A 10,276-nucleotide genomic window follows, 5' to 3' on the forward strand; every position below is an offset into this window, starting at 1 on the left:
CTGCAGATAATGGCATTAGGAGCCCGGAAAGCGGCAAGGGAAGGGGGTTTATAGATGTCTGCTCGGGGGCAGACTCCGACGGGGGACGTAGACGCCCTGCGTCTCACCCGCTGCCCGGCGGCTCGGAATCAGATGTGCGAGGATGTGCTCACCTTCTCCCATAAAGGCGGCCAGCAGCCAGAGGAAAGCCACGCAGCAGCTCATGACGCAGGGTTCGCAGAGATGCGGCCGCTGGAAGCTGGGTCCTGATATCACATCGTCAGGGTGTGGCGTTTTATACGCAGGGCGGACAGGGGGGAGCGGGGCAGGATTTGGAAAAGACAGAAAGGGTGGGAGCAGACCAATGAGAGCCGAGCCGGAGGAATAACTGTGCGTCATTTCACAAAATGCTAAACGTTAATAGCAGAATCATCAGCCTGCACCCCTACGCTGCCAGAAACCACAGGGCACCAACTAGAGGGGAGCAATTAACCCCTCGCAGCCACACAGCTATATGCCATTGCTCACACAGACTTGGGGACCAGCTTTCCCCAGTAAGTTACCTGCACCCCGTTTCTAAAGGGGGCCGTCACCCCTCTTATTGGCAGACCCCACCTAATGGCGCAGGGAATGAGGTTAACCTCTTCAATGCCAGGCACTTGCACTTCAGCACTCAGAGACACCCTTTCAGTTTAAGTGATCTACATTGTATCTCTCAGGAAGCATTTAACCCCTTCAGTGCATGTGTGGCATCTACAGAATGATTAAGGAAGCCATTAACTCATTCAATGACCAACATTTAAAAAACATCACCGAATTGGGCACTGAAGTAGTTAACCCACTAACTGCTGGAAAACTACACCCCACTCTCCCTAGCTGAGGAAGGGTGCAGTGAATCCACAGAGATCTGCCAGATGAGGGGCAGTTAGATGGGGTACTGCACATTATCAGACAAAAACGTACAGTTAACCCTCTGTATGATTAGTGATACACAGGGCATCACTAAGCCATAGGAATACCAGTTAGTGTCAAGGCCTACATGGCGAGAAGGAGAAAGGCTGTGGTTAACCCCTTCACCACCTGGCACGCTGACCATTGCTTAGACGGATGGTGTTCCTCAGACTGAGGGGAAGGCTGTGTTTACCCTTTCGGTCTCATAGACCCAGAAACAGGAGAGGATCGGTTAACCTTTTCCCTATGACAATCGTAAAGCATCGATCGAACCATTAACCATTTCACCACTGGAAAGTCAGTAAGAAACTTGTTAAGCCTTTCAGTTTTATGGGACATCCCCACAGCTGCAATTGACGCATGTCGCATCCGAATCGTTCAGGCTTAACACTTTCACGGCTAGGACTTTCGCCAGAAAAGGAAGGAGGTAACCCCATCACTTCCAGATAGCGTTTTGCTACTCTTCCATTACACATTACTGTATGTAGGAAATGCCTTTTTTTAACCAATTTCCTGCCATTGTTCATGCATCAACGGACCAAGTAAGGAGGGGCATCTGTTAACCCATTAAGCCCTGTCAGTAAAATGCAAAGACACACAGTGCTGTAGACTGCTGCAGTGCTCTGCTGCTCAGTCCAGCGCATTGTAGGAGGGGCAACTGGACAAGTCCCCTCGGGGTAGGGGCAGGAAGACATTAAAATACATTATCCGATGCCAGCTGCAACGTTAATCACAGGAGAGAAGGATTTCCTACCCTCCTCTCCTTTGGTGCAACATCAGCTTTTAACCACATGGGTTTATTTTAAATGATTCAATTGGTCTGTATGGTTACACTGGAATAGTTACTCCCAGATCGGGCTGCAGTAACATAATAACATTTTGTTGGCATTGGTTCTTATTTTTGATACTTTGAGAAGAAACACAGTACATACATACCTTCTTATGCCAGAAATCTTCTGTCTCCAAGACCAATATGTAATTCTGCCTGCGTACTAGTCAGTGATTTTAGAAAATCCACTTTAACCCTTACCTATGTCTTACCAAGTATAAATTCGTATTCTTGGCATGTGTCCCCATTGCTTAAAATTAAGTGTTTTTAAAGGTTTTATTGTTGGTTGTCATAAGCGAAGCCATCAATAAAGCCTCCTTGTCAAATTGTTCCTGTAGCTGTAAAGCATTTTGAGAAGTAATTACAGATTTGTCAATATTATGAGAGCGTTGGACCCGTTCCAGCACCACGGGAGAGCTGGTGAACCCCTGCTCCTGATAAAATGTTTGTTAAAATGACATCCCTTAAAGATTGGGTCAACCAGTAACTTCACTAGGAGCGTGACATCCACGTCTCTGTCCTTGGTCCTGAAAACACAATGTCGCAAACCATGTTTCCTACTCTCGTCAACATTCTAAGCCTCACTGAGTCACATTTCAATGGGAAATACTACTGGAAATATTACCTATGGGCACCATGCACGATTTCCACCCTTGTGGCTGGTTTCAGCACTAAACCCATGATTTTGGCTGCAGGGGGAGATGTATTAATGAATTTTGGAATAAATGAAAGATCCCTGAGCACAAGAGCTTATAGTCAGGGGTAACATGGACACCAACTGGGATGAGTGTGTTGTATCACCCTTAACATAGAGTAGTAAGGACCTGGGTGGCTCTTTAGGTTGGTTAGTACACGGATTTACAGTTCTTCTCTTAGCCAAGAGTGCATTCCAAGGCAGGGTCTGTCTACCCCATGCAGGTGTTGCTTTTATTTGCTCATGGATTATGTATGTATAGAAAGCTATAAATGTACAGGGAAAGCGTGACATGCTTTACATTTTTTAAATGTATTCTAGCATAATTCTTTCAAAAGGGAATTTCCAAAAAATATACAGTATATTTATAAATGGAACATACATTGAATATTTGTGTAGTTTTTTTTTGTGTGTGGAGCTTTTATTTGTAAAAACTGTGTTTTTTTTTATGTATAAGCTCCTCTCTCATGGATCATAGGAGCCAAGGTAGGTGGGATGTTAAAGATCCGCAATCACTACGATACCAGGTTTTTCATGGAACCAGTACTGTACCCATGTCGCGATATGAAAATGCCAATGGTGGTGGAGAGATGTCAAGTCATCTAAGGAGTAAAGCAAAAGAAATCTGGAATTCTATTTGAATAGCAACCATACCAACGTTTCTACCTAATGGTCTTCATCAGATGAAGACCATTGGGTGGAATTGTTGGCATTATTCCTAAATAAATATTCACACATTTATTTGAGGCGTGCATGGTTTTGGTTCATTTTGGGAATTGTCTGTTCCTGATGAATGGGACCCCATAACGCATGCATCCCCCCCACATCTGCCGTTTCCTTTATTTAATTTTCTGTGAATCCTTTTTGAGTGGAATCTATGCGCACACCCCTAATTGTATAGATCCCGTCTTCGTGATTTTCTGTAAGAGAAGCTACGAGGGTAGCTGGGGGTCTGTTCTCTTTTGGCTTGGTGACATGTCGCCAGCATCGTATACATGCGCAGTTATAGGTTGCTAAGACATGGCAGACTGCTGTTAATATTATCATCGACAAAAGTATTGGATAAATTGTACGAAACAGGTAATAATATCGTATGGTGGACAATAAGACTTACATGGAGACGCCTAATAGGATGCCCAGTCACCAAGGGTTTTAGCAAGCGGATGGAAAGACTCGCTATTTTGAGAAAGTAACATTGTGTTCTAATGCTTGAAGCTGAGAGCCATTAAGACAAAGGAATTCCTTATCGAAAAATACACAAAACTCACAGGAGCTGGAAATACAGTGATTAGTATGAAACATGATCCTTTCAACTCCTAAATACACATAGTTCCTAAGACGGTAGAAGGACATTACAACCGGATATAAAAATTAGAATGTTAAAAAAAATACTTTAAGGAGAGAGCATACGTTCTGGCTGACATTTTTAAAATGATTTTCAATGTAATTAAATGTTTTTCATCACATCCCCTCCCTCTTCTTTATTCTAAGCTGTACATGCTGATGGCTTTTTCCAAAAGCCTTTAACGTACATAATACTGAAAGAGTGTTTTTATTCCATAACAATAAATCACAGCCATGTCCATTCTGATATTCCAAGAGCCCGGAAAGGAGAAACGCATTATATTTGGCGGACAACCTTTAGTGACATCCTCGGCCATTGCGATATCACGACTGTGTCTACCATGACATCATCACCCTGTCTGTAATTTCTCTCCAGGCTGCATTAGACAAGCAGGTTAACAGGTTATTTGTGTAACGTTGTGTATTGATCGCATTCTCAGATCGTTTGGAGAAATGTCGTAGTGCAATAATGTTTCTTCTCCTGTACAAGAATTAGAATTACCCACCAGGGTCGTCTTAAAAGTCGACTTCTGTTATTGAAAATGTATCTGTACGCCGTTAAGGGAAATCACTACTGTATCACGAGACACACTTACCTAGTGCTTTATTCTTGTTTTGCTTCCGTAAGCATTGCTTTCAGCCGAGAGTTTTATTGGCAAGCAGAAAAATCTTATCTGGAGCTTAATTTTTTTATTTTATATGGTTAGTTTTTTGATGACAGGTGCTTTTTAACCCCTTAGGGACAATTGGTTGTCCTTTTAACCCATTAAAAACAATGCATTGTGAGCCTGTATTGGCTTTGTCATTAAGGGGTTAATGCTGAAGTCCTGGACAATCACATTTTTGCCCCACTTTTACCCCAGTTCACGCAAATATTAAAAAGAAACCCTTTCAATCGGAATAGATCTGTTTATAGTTCTGCCCCCTAAGAAGCTCATCTCCCAGTTTGAGCCAAAGAAGAAGAAGAAAAAAAAACCTTCTTAGACCAGGGTATGCGATAAAGCAAGTTTTAATAAATATGGCTGCGTATACATTTATTAAGCGCATCGATACATACATAGAAATTACAAAGCTTTGAACATTAATATCTGGACCTGTTTGGTCCTCTAAGAAATAGCAGTTTTGTTACTTTACCTAATGTTATATGTAAGATTTTCCATAGTTCTGTGCCTTTTAAATAAAAATGACATTTTGTTAGAGGTTGGAGGCTCCTAAGGTCTTCTTGAACTAAATGGCCAAACAGGAAGGGGTTAAAAGGCCGCGCAGGAAGCGGTGAGTTCCGTGGAATGTTTTTTTGGTTCTGGTTTCAAAAGAAAACAACAACAAAAGAGCTACACATCACAATGTATCTCTGTAAATGTAATTTAATTCCTTGATTTTTTTATTTTTTACAGGTCTAATTTAAAAAAAACAAAACATTTTGTAGCAAATTTCGGCATAAAATAACTTTGTCTACTTAGATCTTTTATTTCTTGAGCACATTATATAGATTTCTGGCATAATATTATATTTATAATCTAATTTATTTAAACTAATATTTTTAATTTAACTCCTAATTATAAAATCAATTTTGCAAATATATTTCTAAGAATAAAAAAGCTAATTGTCATGAACCCTTTTAAAACCAGAATAATGTGCAGCCCTCCGCTCTAACATGCCCCCGATGCCCACCTCTGACGCTCAAAATTATTTTTTTACATAGGGGGCACTGACAATTCTTAGCGGTTCGCGGGATCACTAAGTGAGGATTTTTCTTCTGGCTCCCCCATAAACCCTGTTCATTATCGCTTCTTGTTGATATAATTCACCCAGAGTTATTGAGCAAGGGTATATCTAAAATGTTATTTTGGGTTTTCTTTATGTTGCAAAAGTGTTGCAAAAACGACCCAAAATGCGGAGGTTTAGCACAAACGCATTTATATGGAATTGAGCATTATGCTTCATGCTGCAAATACGGAGAAGACCCAACAGAGGGCGCTACAGGCTCATGCTGGAAGGACCTTTTTTGTCATTATTTCAGAGTCGTTTTGATCTCTTATTTTTAAATTTATTGTGAATACATTTCCACAGGATAATGGGATATTTTTTTGCTTTTGCAAATTTAGCATCATGTTATTTTTCTCCCTCCTTGCAAATAAGAGATTATATTTCCTACAGATCTGGCATTATCCCAGCTAATGAATTACCCTCTAGCCTCCACTAAAAACTCCCAGACTGAAAGTAAAGCAGCACATGTGCGTGAGCAGCATGGCTTTATGTGCTGTGACAGTAGCCTTCTGCTGCTCGTGTATTACCGGTGTACAAACAGAGGTTTGAGAGCTGCTCCTGCCCCAGGACCAAAGCCCGGCCGTCGAAAATCAGTTTGCGTGTCAGCCTGCCGCTTCTCAGCCATTAATTAGTGGACAGAAGAGAGATCTCGAGCTCTGGTGGAAGAGGTCACCCTACTTCTTCCTTACTAGAACTCACACTTACTTAGAGTCAGTGTTCCCTTAGCTTTTTTAGAGAGCGCCCACATCCAAAAATTTTGCGCACAAAAGTTTTTCCCAAAAAAAAAAAATAATAATAATTTTTTTGAAACTTTATGCGGCGCGGATATTGTGCGCGCAACATTTTTGCTCTGTGAAAATTTTTGCACAAGAGAAATTTTCTGCGCAGGCCAACTAAGAAAAATTAAATGGAACATTGCTTAGAGTCATCATAAAATATCTCAACCTGGGATCTCTCCAGGATCTCTTCATTACTGGTCCTCCAAGGAGTCCTACTTCTTAGTTGAGGAGCTTTCCATACCTGCCCATATTTTATGTTCCTCATCCAAAAAAGTCCCACCAAAGCAGCACAAACAGGACCATTGGCGACGGAGAACAGAGAGTTAGGAGAAGAAATGGTGAATGTTCTTGCACGTTTTTTTGGCTTGTCTCTGGAACTGGATCCATGGATCTATAATACTTTCACCACCTACATTTATGAAGACCAACACATTTTACCGCAACCCGTATAATGCATATTATTATTAGTGTTATAGGGTGGGCTGTGAATTGATCTCGACGTAGATTCCATTTTATTCTTAGACTTTCCAGTTATGAATATTTATCAAACGGAGAAGAAAATAAAAAAAATTGGTACTTGTCTTCTCCCAACGCAGAGCTAAGCAGCCGGAGAGCACGGGAAGAAGCAACTTCAGTATTTAAGATAAAGAAATGGTTGTGTTTAAACCTGGCATGACGAATTCCTTTCTTGGATCGACAAACACGTTTTTGATTGAGCAGAAAATGTAAAAAAAAAAAAAAAGGATCTTTTAAATGAAACAAAACAATTAGAAACCTGTAATTTTTTTTTATTTTTTTTTTTGGAAGAAAGACAATATTGATGTGATCGTCTTTCATTTTTTTGATTAGAAATTACAACTCCCTTCTGTTTTGCGATCAATCGGGGGATCAATACCATTTTTTCAAGCCTTGCGACATGTTTCATTTACAGATAAAATACTTCAATTACTCGGAAATACTAACTGGGTGGCAATTAAGTGGGAACGTTGGAGTCCTGAAGCCTTGGAAATAAATTATTGTTCGATAAACTTTTTTCCCCCAGAAGTATGCTGTGTATTTGATTGTAAATAGGCACAAAGTTACAAGAGGGTGTAAGTAAATAGACTAAAAGACAAAGAATCCGACCGGCCTCCGTTGTGACAAATGGTGTGTTTTGAGTTGTCAGACCTCCTCTGGTCAGGCATGGAACCTACTACTAGGTTTTCTTCAGTTGAAAATACGGGTGAAACGTAAAAGACCTGCCATGTTGACGTGCTTGGGTGAGAGTTCAGGAATGAAAACTTCATCACAGTATGAAAGCATTTGCCTGCAGGTGTCGGCTTCAGAGTCATTGCACAACGTTTAATGAAACCGCAGAGGTCTTCGAGGTAGGCCGGTGAGGTCTGAGGGTGAAGACGAGACATCAATACAATAAAAAATGGGGCAGTAGGTTCCGATCCAGCACAGTGGTCGAGCTCCATCTTTATGAACTATTAGAACCACGAGCATTCTCTCTTACAAATTAGCCAATCCGAAAAACATGCCTGGAATGTGGCCCTCGGGCTAGTGGTCATGTAGTTGTTGAGCGCGAGCCATCGTGGGAATTTCCTATCGCAAGTTACATCTCAACCTCACTCCAAGAGTAGTTGGTGGCAAAGACATCGGCATCTGTGATAGGACCTGAGGTCGTTACCTGTCCCCCTCGTTCCACCGCTAGCACTATATTAGATGCTTTTTTGCTTCATTACAAGGCTCTGCATGAAGTCCGTACAAGGTGTTACCTTGGAAGCTTTGGCTTTGCAATACTAAATATGTGAAGTTGGGTATTTGGATGTTTTTCCTTTACAGCTATTTTTTTCATCTCCATCGTGTTCAGGAAATGTTAGACATCTAGAACCTGAGAACACAACTTTCACTAATGTTCTCTGCTGGGTTAAAGATTAAAAAAAAACAATCCGGGGGTTTGTGGAGAGCCAGAAAATATCCTTTCTTCTATGTTCTAGAGCCTTGATCCCTGCTTTCCAACTATACAAATAACAAGTCTCCTGTGCAAACAAGCTGCGGCAGGTGGTGGGAAGTTCTAGAGAAGATGTCGTATTGAGGCGCATAGAAGGCTGAAGAGGAAGATGAACACTCCGGAGTCCGTGTGGGTGCGATGGCCACTGCTCACGGTTACGGGGACGTCGTACTCTCTTGTGAAATTGTTACATAGGCTCCCGGCGCAGCACTGCACCTCCGAGATGCTGGGAATGTCCAGATGTGGTGGGGTGGAGGAACAGAAGCTCACTGTACTGCAGCCTTTCATGACGGTCTTATTTCTCGTTTGATCTGAGTATAACAAAATCACAAAATAAATATTTACAGGAGGAACTGTAATTCTAATCTAAATCTTTTGCCGCTCTGCCTTATCTGATTGGGCCCCCTATCTCCATTAGAAATGTGTTCTTTTTTGGCCACTTTCAGAATTTTAAATCGGAACGTTCTAACAAACTAGCCCCCAGCTAAGGTAATGTTTGTATACATTTTAATAGGGCTAATAAAAAAGGTTCATAGTTCCATTGATAATTACCAAATGCTTCCATGCATCGGATATGAATTCCTTTGCACTGGACAACCGTCTGATTGCTGGGTGCACACTCATTATTACCGCCATCTCTGCAACCCCAACATCTGATGCCGTTGTTGTTGTCCAAAGTGGGAACTGCAGGAGAAAGAAGTCACAGATCAAGGTTTACAGGAAAAAAAAATATTCTTAGATCCCCCACTCAAGATACATTTCAGAAAATTGTTACAGCAGATGCTCAGTGATCTTCTTGGACCTTCTTTAGGAAACAGCTAAAGTACACTACCAACAATAACGTTTATATCTGGTTATTCTTTTTTTAAGAGCCTCCTAGTTTAACTTTTCAGTATAGAATTTTCCATTCTCCATTCCGTTTGCTTCCCTTCAACAATGGATCAAATATTAACTAAGGGCGCCCAGTTCATCAATCAGACGATGAGCAGAACCTTTAGGTGAAAGTTTGGTGGATCTGGAGGTACGTAGTAAACAAATTAAATATGCCAGCAAATTGTCCCATAAAAAACAAAGAACGGACAGCCGCTTCATAGCTTGTCCTCCGCTTGGGAGTATCTAAAGTTTTAGCTCTCTTGTGCCATTACAGAGAAAAAATCTCCATCAATGTATCAGTATGATCCTCTGTAATGTCACAAGTGAGCTAAAACCTGTAATAATGATGTAGGTTTGCCCTTTTTTTATATTTATAATGATTTGCTAAAATTCCATTCCTCATCCTCTTAAGGTCCAAGATGTCCTCTTTGCGGACCACTTGCCAGGAGATGATCTATACATTGAGCAGGGAGTATATCCTAATTATAAAAAGGAAATTAATGGTTTTTGTTAACTTTGTGAAGCTGGATAACAGTAATATCTGGGAGCCACAGAAGACAAGATACTCACTACTTTGCTGGATGTTGTTACAGTTGTTTCTGTGGTTACAACATGTGTATTGTGTAAAATGCTGAAAGGAACCCGTGTTATATGCGAGTGTAGTGTTACATGCGTCTCCTGACCCACATCCTTTCGTATACCTCGTCTCGATAGTAATCGCTGTAAAGAGAAACAGTGAAGGTAAAAAACATTTCCCGTTGCCCACCAACAGACTTTTTCCATGTCTCGTGTCTCCTGGCTCATTTAGGCAACTCGAAGTCAAACAGATAACCTGGGTTTCTCCATCGATTAAAGAAACAGATCAGATTTTTTTTGGGGGGGGGTGGGGGTGTGTGACAGGGCCAGGCTAGCTGGCTCATGTGTCATATGAAGTTTAGCCGGGTCACAGTATACAGAACCGGACACAAAAGTGCTCCGTGACCCGGCTAAACTTCATATGACACATGAGCCAGCTAGCCTGGCCCTGTCACAGGGTGTTAATTAGATTATTAAGGATTCCTCTG

This window comes from Sceloporus occidentalis, unplaced genomic scaffold (assembly GCF_023333645.1).
Source record: "Sceloporus occidentalis isolate IW3139 unplaced genomic scaffold, rSceOcc1.0.p SCAF_279, whole genome shotgun sequence".
In the NCBI taxonomy this organism is placed as follows: Eukaryota; Metazoa; Chordata; class Lepidosauria; order Squamata; family Phrynosomatidae; genus Sceloporus; species Sceloporus occidentalis.